A 12,932-nucleotide genomic window follows, 5' to 3' on the forward strand; every position below is an offset into this window, starting at 1 on the left:
AAATCAGCCAAATCAATTCCAAATCCGCAAGTCAGTCCAGAACCATAAATGGCTCTGCAACCAGCAAACATCCTCCACCCCACCTGGGGCTGGGGATAAAGCCAAGATCTTGAGTAGCAAATGGGAGGTTGACTATGTATCACCTCCACAGGTACTACACCGTGCCAGAAAAGTGGTTATCTCTGGGTGCGACTAGGAAAACCCCCCTGGTGGTCATGGTATTTCCTCTACGCTTTTTTTTTTAATTTAAATTTTCCTTGGTTCAAGCCAAATTAGCCAAATCAATTCCAAATCCATGAGTCAGTCCAGAACCATAAGTGGCCCTGCAACCAGCAAACATCCTCCACCCCCATCCAGGGCTTCAGATGTTTCCAAAGTCTTTTGTCCTACATGCAGGCCCAAGCCTGGAAGCTTGAGGTTTGGATGCCCCAAGTATCACCTGCCTTCAACCATATGGCCACAGGAACAAGCTAGGGAGAAGCCTCATAAAATGGGCATTAAGCCCCAACACCTTAGCAGTTACTAAGCTATTCCAGAAAAACAGTTATCCCTGTGAGTCTTAAGAAAAACTGCCTTCTTGGACCCAGATACATGGTGTTTCCTCTTAGGTTTGCTATCTCTCTTATGACTGCTTACCTCAAAGCAATGCTTCAACTTTATCTCAATTCTCACTTACTCACTGGCAACTTACAGTAAGCAATATAAAGTAAGTAAGAAGACTTATATGGATATTTATTTGCATTTTTTTCAGTATATGGTAGTTTTTCAACAAATACAATCATTTTGAGCTTGCAATATGATAATTTCATATTTAAGACTGGCAACGCCGGCTGGGGCTGCCTCGCAGGGTTGTGGCATAATGCGACTTAAGATCAATGATGAATGTCCACAGCCAAGCTGTGAGGTGAAATTCGCTTGAACAAAGGGCCTCTGTAAGAGTCCCAGCACCATTTATATTCAGCGCTGTCATTCTGAAAGAGCAGGGTAGACAAAGGGGTAATAAATTTGCATTGGAAACTACAAACCCTTTATGCTGCAAAGGATGGGTATCTGTGTGTTTCAAATGGGCCCACACAGAGAGACAAACTGATCATGTGAATAGGAATGAAGTGCCTTGAAAACCCTGAGTGGTGTATGTTGTTGTAGTGAGTGCACATTTCAATCCTCAGCTAAAATTGCATCCAAAGAGGGGTTACCTTAGAGTTAAGGAGTTGCTCCATCCTCCCAAGTACCACAGAACTTCCCAAATAAAGAGTGTAATTATGAATTTCACCTGACTACACATAACTTGGCCATAACTTGACAGTACACATCAGCAGAACCATTTCCATTAGGGCTGTGCAAAGCTTTGGGTGCTGATTTGATTCTAAGAAGATTTTGGCTTGATTCAGCAGCTGAATTTCTGAATTTGAATTGAAACAGGAGACCAGTTAAAAGGTCTGAATCTATTTGAAGCTCTCCAAATCAATTCAGAAAAGATTCCAAGAGCTTTGGAGATTTTAGAATCCCTGCTGGCTGCTGCAGGGTGCTGGACCCAGACTTTGTGCTGGTAAGTGGGGGGTGGGGGACTGAAAGGGGAGAGGGAACCATGGGGGGATCCCTGCCAGGCCCCATCCCCTGCCTGCTCCCCCAGCCCTCCTGGACACCTCCTGATCCCCAGCTGCTCTCCCAGATCCCTCCATGGCTGCCCTACCCACCCCAGCTCCTGGCTCTTTAAAAAAAAAGCAAAAAAAAGCCTGCACTCACCAGCTGCTGCAGCAGCCACTGGGGCTTCTGAGGGCTCGTGGCAGAGCCCCCCATGCAGCATGGGACAGTGGGGGGCAGCGGTAATTGCCCCCCACCCCGGCCTGGCAGCAGCTGGTGAGTGCCAGGCTTTTTTTTTTAAAGAGCTGGGAGCTGGGGCTGGGCAGGGTAGCCATTGATGGGGCTGGGAGAGCAGGTGGGGGATGGGGCCAATTTGGCCAATTCAGCAGTGGCCAAATCAATTCATAACAGTGATTCGAATCACCAGATCAAATCACTGTCCCCCAACTCAGCCAAATCCAAAGTGAATACTAGCCACTTTGCACAGGCCTAATTTCCATTAACATCCAACTTAACTTGAAGGCATGCCTCCGGGGAAAGTCATTGTAAAAAAAGGCTACATAGAAATTTTAGTAATCGCATAAGGAAACTTCCTACCACTGTATCTTTGTGGTAAACAGACACATTTGACTTAATTAGTGGTCATTTACAGTAGTACAATCGTTATTGCTAAAAGCCACTCACTCAAACTTTAACTCACTGAAACATCAACATCAATGTTGGCCTTCTGCTTGCAAGTATTGTACTACAGTCAGTACATGTCGTACCTAATATTACTGCATCAGAAGAAAATTTAGAAAAGTATCTGACTTTTTTGCAGTTGGTTCCCATACATCTGACAAAACTTTGTGTGTAGTCAGTTTTAGTATTCTGTACAGACCCACAGCATAAGAGACTTCTGCAGACATGGAGTTGCAGAGTTCTGTGGTCTCAATGCAGAACTGAGTCCTTAATTGTTCTGTTTCCCCTGTTGTTCATGTGGCTTTTTACATAGGAGCATGGGAGAGAAAAGCATTGTAAGCATAGGAATTTATGACTAAAAACACAAAAAAATGGCAGGCAGAGTTCAGGGCCATTGTAGGATCTGAAACTATTGTAGCACTCTTTTTTTTTTTTTAACTGGATTGACTGGATTCTGGGGAGCTTCCCATGTTGATTGACAGTGGCAGGGTTCCTATGTTATAAGCTTAGTTTTGCTCACCACTAAAAATTGTCTTTGGTAGTATCAGAAGTTTTAGAAACATAACTTAGGGTTCAGACAGAAGTGACAATTTTCTCCCAAACTGGCCGTAAAAAGTGGTCTATGGCCATGACCAAACACAAGCGCACAGCTGCAGACCACTTCAAAGATGGCCAATTGGTAGGGCTGTGCAAAGCTTCAGTCCCTGATTCAATTCAATGGAGATTTGGCCCAATTCAGTGGCTGAATCTCCAAATCCAAATCAAATCAGAGGACCCTTTAATCTCTCCGAATCAATTCAGAGAGATTTGGAAAGATTTGGAGATTCGGACATAGACACAGCTTTAAATGTTTTTTCTACGTACCTCTAGGTACCAGGTGGATCATGAGTGATGCAATGCTGGGACGCATGGAATTTCCCACAGAAGCACAGTGGGCTCCCCAGCACACTCGGCAGCAGGCTCAGAAGTGGACCAGAAGCACTTCCTATCCATTTCCAGGTCCGCCAGAGAGCACACTGGGGGGCCCCCCCATGCCTTCCAGGCTTGGTGACTGGTGCCGCCTGGGTCTCGGGAGGCACCCGGGGTCCCCCTGCAGCCAGTCACTGAGCCGGGAAGGCACGGGCAGCCCCCCAGCACGCTCGATGACAGACCCAGAAGTGGACTGGAAGTACTTTGGGGTTCACCATCAAGCATGTGGAGGGTCCCCCACACTCCTGACTCCTGTGGGATGTTCCATGTGCCCCAGCATTGCAGCGATCAGGAGCCGCACATGGTACCTCAAGGTACGTAGAAAAAACTTTTAAAGTTTTGTCTACATTCGAATTGCTAATTTTCTGAATCAACATTGAATCTTCAGATTCGGATGCAGCCAAATCGAATCAGGGACAGTGATTTGAATGAACGAATCGAATCACTGTCCCTGATTCAGGCTGAATCCAAATCAAATAGGGCCCACTTCACACACCCCTACCAACTGGGTGAAAGTCAGAACCAGCACTGCATGAGGGGTCAGATGAAAACATTTCAAAACAGAATGTTTTCTGTGACTTCTGTCTGCACCTGTCACTGTTTTCAGAGGGAGCTTGGTCTGGTGGTTTTTCAGGCTCCACTGGAGGGTGGGGTGGGTGTATTGGAGCCCCCCTCCTGAGGTGGGGGGAGCTCCAAATCACCTACCCCACCCTCCAGCACTGACTGGGAAACACCTACAACAAGCTCCTTCTCCCGTACTTTACCCCCTCCCATTCTGAAAAAGGGACAGGCTGGGAGAGAGGAGGAGCTGTGTGTATGTGTGTGCGTGTGTGTGTGCGCGCGCATGCTGTGGTCTTGCAAAGTGAAAAGGCTAATTACATTTTTTATCTATCATCTTAATATCTTAACAAGTTGATTCTGAAATACTGTATAAGAGCTCCATAATTCACTAAAGGTTTGGAAACGCTTGAATGTAAATGGCATTATCTTTCACTGATTCAGAAAAAAATCATCTCCACACATTCGGTCACCAGAGGGTTAGGACACCACTGAGAGGGAAAAGAAAGGATCTTCAGAACAGTCTCTCTCATCTCTATTGTGAGAGTCACTATCAGCAATCTCATGAGACTCACCTCATCAAGCTGAAAAGTTTCTTCGTCCACAAAGAACTGTCCAAGAGAGAAACAGTATCTTTGAATGAACCACACAAATACACTGCAATAAACTACTACAGTAAAAAAGAAACCCCCCACTGACCACATACCCCTAGCTGTCACATGCATTCTACATTGGGACCTATACAGTCTATACAGACCTAAACAATTACAGCCTATATTAAAAAATGATCAGACCTTAAGAAAAATATTCCACACCCAGCCTTCAAACAACCCACAACCCAGGTCCAACCCATCATCAGAAACTTACTCCCCTAAACAGACACCAAATGGGACACTACCCTCTCTAACAATAGATGCAAAACCTGTAAACACATCTACACTGCCACCAAAATCAACTCCCCTTACAATGAAACTAAAAGAGTTCATAGTCCTATGTGTCTATCCCAGAATATGGTATATTGCATCCAATGCACCAGAGGCCTTTCTGGAAACTATGTGGGTGAAACTAGACAAAGACTACACACCAAAATGAACTCTCAAAGTTCACAGTGATCTGAAAAAGAATTTCTTGCATTTTTAAGCTTGTCTAAATCTATTTTACCTGTGCAGTTAGTCCAATGAAAGAAACTTTTGCCTTTCTCAAGGAAAAAAAATAAAGGACAGAGACACAGAAATGTGGGTAGGAGAACACTTTTCACAGAACAATCACTCCTTTGCAACCTTACAATCCTTGTGCTCAAGGTACTTTTACAAAAGACATTCAGAAACTGGGCCTGGGAACACAAAGCCTTCGATACGGTATCTCATTATATTCTTATAGATAAACTAAGTAACTGTAATGTAGATGATTACACGGTCAGGTGGGTGGCAAATTGGCTTAGGGGTTGCACCCAGAGAGTGGTGGTAGATGGGTCGATATGGACCTGGAAAGATGTGGGCAGTGGAATCCCACAAGTCTCAGTCCTTAAACCAGTGCTGTTCAATGTCTTCATCAGTGACTTGGATAAGGGCTTGGAGAAAACTCTGTCCAAATTCACAGATGATACCAAATTATGGGGTAAAGTTAACACACCAGAGGGAAGGGAATGAATCCAGGTAGATCTGGACAGGTTGGAAAAGTGGGCAGAATAGAATAGGATGCAGTTCAATAAGGACAAATGTAAGGTGCTGCACCTAGGGAGAAGGAATCACCAGCATGCTTACAGGCTGGCGGAGGACCTTCTCAGCAGCACAGAGGTGGAAAGGGATCTTGGAGTCACTGTAGATTCCAATATGAACATGAGTCATCAATGTGACAAAGTGATCAGTAAATCTAACTGCACTTTATCATGCATCAGCAGATGCATCACAAATAGGTCCAAGGAGGTGATATTTCCCCTTTATGTGGCATTGGTCAGGCCATAGTTGGAGTACTGTGTCCAGTTTTGGGTGCCATACTTCAAGAGGAAAGTGGACAACCTTGAGAGGGTTCAGAGGCCCACTCATACTGTTAGGGGCCTGCAGGCAAAGCCCTACGAGGAGAGATTGAGGGCCCTGGATCTCTTCAGCCTCTGGAAGAGAAGGCTGAGAGGTGAACTTGTGACCACCTACGAATTCATCACGGGGGGACAGCAAGGGATAAGAGATGCTCCATTTACCAGGGCACCCCTTGGATTAACTAGGAACAATGGCTGCAAACTGACAGAGAGCAGATTTAGGTTAGACATCAGGAAGAACTTCTTTATGGTGAGGGTTGCCAAAATCTGGAATGGGCTTCCAAAGGGAGGTGGTGCTCTCCCCTACCCTGGGGGTCTTTAAGTAGAGGTTACACATGCACTTGGCTGGGGTCGGTCATCTGACCCCCAGGGCAGGGGGTCAGACTCAATGATCTGCTAAGGTCCCTTCCAACCCAAACATCTATGAATCTATTAAATGCATACACCAAAAATATGGATGTGCCACGGGCACAGGATTGGGAAGAGGGGGAGCCTCCCGCAGAGGCAAAACCCCAACCAGGGAAAAGAAAGAAAATAATGACCTACCTGTTCCAGGGGCCAGGAGGAGCGAGGAATCTCGGGGCGGGAAACTGCCCATGCGGTTTGTGAGCCGTGCCCTTATACAGCTGAGGCTGGGAGACATCACCTGGCAGAGATTAAAGGGAGCCACAAAAGCACAGGAAGTCTACGGAGAGCCGGGGAACTGGCAGGGACCCACTGGCCAGGAGGGGACCAACCGCGGCGGATGGGAGACGGCACTGGCACCAGCAGCAGCGGCAAGAGTAGCAACGGCCACCGCGACCACAGCAGTTATGGAAGCGGCAGGGAATCCCTGACCCAGGAGAGACCGGTGGGGGCTAAGGACGCTGGCGGAGAGGCCAGTGGAGAGGCCAGCAGAGGCAGCAGCAGCGGGAGTAGCGGGAGATCCCCAAACCGAGGATCTGTGGGGATTGAAGAAGCCGGCAGGAAAGCTGGATGTGGTAGCTGCAATGGCAGCTGCAGGAGCAGTGGGGAACCCCAGGCAGGAGAAGGCCAGCGAGACCCAGAGGAGCTGGCGGAAGAGCCCATGATGGCACATATCCATGAAGGGCCAGCAGGGGAGGTCATGCTTAGGGGCAACCAGCACAGGTTCATCAGTGGCAGGTCCTGTCAGACCAACCTGGTGGCCTTCTATGATCAGATCACCAAATCCTTAGATGCAGGGGTAGCAGTGTACGTAGTCTTCCTGGACTCTTGGAAGGCCTTCGACACTGTCTCTCACCCTGTTCTCATTAAGAAACTGGGGGACTGTGGTGTTGACACCCATACAGTCAATTGGGTTGCCAACTGGCTGGAGGGCCGCACCCAGAGAGTGGTGGTGGATGGGTCATTTTTGGCCTGGAGGGATGTGGGCAGTGGGATCCTCCAGGGCTCAGTCCTCAGGCCCGCACTGTTCAACATCTTCATCAGTGATTTGGACAAGGGGGTAAAAAGCACCCTGTTCAAATTTGGTGATGACACTAAGATGTGGGGGGATGTGAGCATGCTAGAAGGGAGGAATAGGCTGCAATCTGACCTAGACAGATTACAGGGGTGGGCGGATGAGAAGAGGATGGGATTCAACACCGACAAGTGCAAAGTGATGCACCTGGGGAGGAACAACCTGCACCATACCTACAGGCTGGGGAACTCCCTTTTCGTCGGTACAGAGGCAGAAAAGGATCTTGGAATCATCTTTGATGCCAAGATGAACATGGGCTGGCAGTGTGCGGATTCAGTCAGGAAGGCCAAACCGTACCTTGTCATGCATCCACAGATGCATCTCCAGCAGATCCAAGGAGGTGATCCTCCCCCTCTGTGCAGCACTGGTCAGGCCACAGTTGGAGTACTGCGTCCAGTTCTGAGCGCCGCACTTCAAGAGGGATGTGGACAACATGGAGAGGGTCCAGAGGAGGGCCACTCACATGATCAGGCGGCAGCAGGGCAGGCCATATGAGGAGAGGCTACGGGACCTGAACCTGTTCAGCCTCCACAAGAGAAGGCTGAGGTGGGATCTAGTGGCCTGTTACAAACTAGTCAGGGGGGATCAGCAGCCACTGGGGAAGTCCCTGTTCCCCTGAGCACTGCCAAGAGTGACCAGGAATAATGGTCACAAGCTGGCAGAGGGTAGATTTAAGCTAGCTATCAGGAGGTGCTACTTCACGGTCAGGGCGGCTAGGATCTGGAATCAACTTCCAAGAGAAGTGGTGCTGGCCCCTACCCTGGGGGTCTTTAAGAGGAGGCTAGATGTACACCTTGCTGGGGTCGTTTGACCCCAGTACTCTTTCCTGCCATGGCAAGTGGTCGGACTAGATTATCTACTCAGGTCCCTTCCGACCCTAGAAACTATGAAACTATGACCCCGGGGAGAACTGGGGGACAAGCCTAATTACAGGCAATGGAGGGCCATAACCCCAAGTGGGGGCAGGGCCCATAGAGTGAAAGAGAGGGACCCCAGCTGGGGCAAAGGCATTGGTCCCAACCTGTAGGGTGCCCAAGGCTTAGGGCATCGAGGGTGCTGAGGGGGCATGGAGCCTGCAGTGAGCTCTCCGTTCCCTTCGGGGCCCTTCCCCTCTTTTTTTCTTTTTGACTTCACCTCACCAGTGGTGGGTTTGTTCATTTGGGTATGACAACGGCTGTTTCAGGGAAGAGGGGTTTAGAGCCCAGGCCATGGTGGTGGTCCCCTTTTAGGGCCCATCCATTTCTATCTCCTTCAATGAGGGTAGGAGGTTGAGGTCCTCAGCACCAGGCGAGTGTTGGTGGGTGAGGTCCTCAGCACCAGGCGAGGGTTGTCAGGACCTCATGGAAGAGAAGAGAAAGAGGTGGCACAGGAACCCACTGGGGGCAGGCACTAAGGGACCTGGAGGAGACAGACCCGAAAGCTGTAGGTCTCCAGGCCTACCCACCGGAGTCCGACCAGGGGTCCAGGGTGACCGCCGTCATGAGGTGACGCGGAGACAAGAGAAGATACCTGTGGGGGCTGACCGCAAACACAGACAATGGCTTTCTAGCTCTACCTCTACTGCTTGCTACCTCTACTACTACCTCTACTAGTCTCCCTGCACTTCACAAGTAATAACAAGGTTCCTTTGTGAATGGTCTTGCTCTTCCATTATTTAGGTTATACATTATACTGCACTTTTGTCCTGTAGTCATTCCTCATAACTTCTCTTGGCTCCTGTTTTACAGCCCTTCTCCACCCCTTTAAGTAGACTATTTTCATTTCTATATGTAGCAATTAATACATGTGCTTTTTGTTCCATCTCCTATTTAGCTCAAAGTGAGTCTGCTTCTCCCCCAGACCTGAAGAAGGGTGTTTTGTGTTTGAAAGCTTGTCACACCCCGCTCCCAACTATATAATTGATCCAATAAAAGATATCCCCTCCAAAAAAACAAAACAAAAACAAAAAATCCAAAAAAATAAAAAGAAACCCCTTGTTTCTCATACATTTCCTGGACTATCACAGCTATAACACTCCAACCTCACTACAAGTTATACAGGCCATTCTTCTGTCATGGGGGCTCTCTCACTCACTCCTGTTGAAGTCATTTCACTTGCAAGGAATAATTAAACATATTCTTTGGACCACATAGAGAGCACATGCATGATTCTCTAACATAGACAGTAGATAATGCCTGGGGAATAGGGAAAGATCTGGGTTCTGCTTGCTTGCTGCTTCATTGAATGTTTCAATATTTTATATTAAATGGTTAGAGCACTGGAACACAGGTCTTCCCCCTCTTGGCTGAATGTACTATAATGATTAGACTCGTGGTCACAGAGTTGCTCCTTTCCTCTGTCTCCCTTCCTCTGCTAACAGATATTTGCTGATTCTATGCAAAAGCTTCAACAGGAGGGAAGACTCTCTAAAAGGTGATGGAGTTTATGAAAGAAACTACTTAGGCACCTATGCCCTGGAGAAGATGTAGGGCTGTGCATCATGAGTGTAGGGAGATGTCACCCTGCAGCTCAAGGGAAAGTATCATCTAAGCACCAGAGTCATGGAATTCAAAACATGCTCCAGTTCAGCATTTCTTATAGGTTCCTCAACATTTTGCCTGTTTTGGATCTTTTTCTTTGTTACCCCATGCATTATATGAGGTGTAGGCAGCCAATTCATAACTATGGATTCTGACCTCGCTGGCCAGGTATCTAAGGGTTAAGACACTTGTGAAATGTGCTGTAGATCTATCTGGTGTGTCTAAATCATTTCTGAAGATGGGACTTAAACTCCTAAATGAAATATTTTTAGATATGTTTAAAAATCTGATTCTCGATCACTCTTAAAAGTTCTATGCACTGTAAATATATTATTGGCTGCTTGTTTGCTTGTTGAACTGAAGGCCAGCCAAAAAAAAAGGTATCTGAAAGTAAGAAGATGGAACTGCTATATTCTAGGCGCAGTTGTAGAATTTACACACTAGAGGGCTCTATTGGCCTTGAAGTGGGACTCTAATATGTAACTCTATTTTATCTGGATCATACAAAATCACAAAATACATGTTTATGATGCGTTATCCTGACAGAGCAATTAAAATAGATCATTTGAAATTCCTTTAGTAATGTGTCAAGTTCAGTTAGAAGCAAACGCAACATGTGTTAAATACTACTAATATGCAATGAACATACAATTATTTTATTAAATTGTCTATTACGAGTGAATAAAAATATAACAGATTTGTTTATGTACTGTCAAGAAAGAATTGTGTGTCTCAATGCAAACAAAGAGGTAAACATCAGAATTAAATATATTTGTATTTGAGTAAAGATCATATTATTTAGGAATCTGCAAAACCAGTCGCACAATGTTAATTATTGTTTATACCGTGACACATCCAAAAAAGCAAGGCTGGCTTCATAATTTGATCTGTTTAATTAGAATAATTCCAGTATGATTACAAGGATGCTTTCCTTTATGCAAGTGTAATGAGATAGAAATACACTCTTGTAAAGCACCATCCTGAACTCTGCAGAGATTCCTGTTCTGTAGAGTACCATCAATGCTTTCATATAGTTCAGGTTCTATAAGTTTATCTTTTAGAATGAGTGAGTTGACCTTATAACACATATATCCAGGGCATATCTACATGAGAAGTTGACTGCACAGTTGCCTAATAAACTAAGCAGTAAATGTCTCAGTGTCAACACATGAGCTTTTATTAAGGCACATGAAACTAATAAACTCTGAATCAGGATAGGACTTGGAAATCCAAGTCCTACCTTTCTGCAGATTTTTTTCGTGCACACACATGTAGACACTGACCAGCCCCTCCACAGCACAATGAGCCCTAGTATACTCTTCCTAAAACAAAAATTCAGACTAAAAGAACATAATTCCATATCTCCATATGTCAGCAAGTAAGGAGGTACCATATTTATTCAAATGAAAGATGACCCTGATTATAAGATGACCCCCTAATAGTTAGCTTACACAGAAATAAAAAAAATGTAATTTGGTATTATTTTTATAAACAGACCTACTGACAAAAGATATAGCAATATCGGTAAGTCATAAAATCAACATTAGCTCCAATTCAATTCACACATTAACTTAATGTGCTGTCCAGAACCTGATAAGTGCTATCTATGCCTTCCTTAAATCCTACAGTTCAGGACTGGTCACTTTCAGATGCATCCTTACTCTCATATTCTTTACTCTCTTCACTGTTCTCATCTCCTCCCTCCTCTTCCCATAAAACATCATCCTCAGTTCAATCCATGGCATTGGACATACAACACTTCTTAAAGCCTTTAATAATAGATTCTGAAGATATCCTACCCCAAAAAATAATAATCCATTGGCAAAGCAGTGCTGTGGTTGGCTTTTTAATCTTCCCACCAGGTGTAAGCATGTGGTTCCCTTCCAAGAGCCAGTCCTGAGTACTGATACCATAAATGGTCCTTAAAAAGCTTATTCACTATACCATCCAGTACTTGGAATTGAGTTGTCATAAAAGCATGTATGACTACAAAATCACAATTAATTGAATGAATTTTAAAGTTTGTATCATATCTGTGCCTCATTCCTTTTGGTATCTTCATATTTGTACTGATACTTTCTCTTTTTTCTACATGGTCTGTTATGGGGTTTCTTTGCCACCACTCACCCCACAGAGTTTACCAGGGGTTTCTATGGTTTTAAATTTTGGCCAGTCAGTGGTGATCGGGGCCTGTGATCTGCTGTTTTTCCTGCTACTCTGCTGGATGTTCCCCTGCTACCTGCCCCTTTGCTGCGTGCCTTGCTGCCAGTTGCCTCCCTGCTGTGAGGTGCTTCCTTGTATTCTGGTTCCCTTGCTGCTGCTGCCTGGAGTATCACTGTGTGCTAGACCCCTCACTGGCATGCTTGTTTGTTCCCTCCGTTTCTGTGTCCCTTGTCACATGATGGATCCCTCATCAGCATGTGCATTCTGGGTCAAGCATGTGCTTTGCTGCTGCCAAGTGCCTTGCCACTGCACACTGGGTGCCTCGCCTTATTTTGGGTCCCTTGCTGCCATCACTGGGAGTCTTGCCATCTACTGGCTCCTGTGCTGTGGCTGCCAGGAGTCTCAATGCATGCTGAATCCCTCTCTACTCCTACCCAGAGGCTTGCTATGTGTTGGGTCCCTTTCTGTATGCTGGATCGCTTGTCACTACAGTCAGGTCTCTCCCTGCAGCATGCAGGGTGCTTGGCTGGCCCCTGGGAGGTCCTGCCTTGCTGCATACTGGTCAGCCCCTGTGGGGTCCTTCCCTGCTATATACCTGGCCAGCCTCTCCCTACTGTGTATAAGGCCATTCCCTCTCCACAGCATGTTGGGTGCCTGGCACACAGTTGATCAAGTTGCTCCCAGCTGCTGCCTGAGGCAATTCAGCATGTGCTGGCTGGACTCTGCATGCAGGTCAAAATGACCTGGTAGGCACCAACCATGCCAAGCACCATCCTCACACCACAGGAGTTTTGGCTATCACATGCCGAGTCTCTATGAGCTGCTGCATGCTGGAACCCTGCAAGCTTAGAGGAACCCAAGCACCCTCTGCTGGCTGGTCATGTGCTAGTACTGCCTCCTAACTAACCTTGCTGTGCCCTGTGCATTTTCTGGTTTCAGGTAA

This window comes from Crocodylus siamensis, chromosome 1, assembly GCF_052110815.1.
Source record: "Crocodylus siamensis isolate JL-2025a chromosome 1, ASM5211081v1, whole genome shotgun sequence".
NCBI lineage: Eukaryota > Metazoa > Chordata > Crocodylia > Crocodylidae > Crocodylus > Crocodylus siamensis.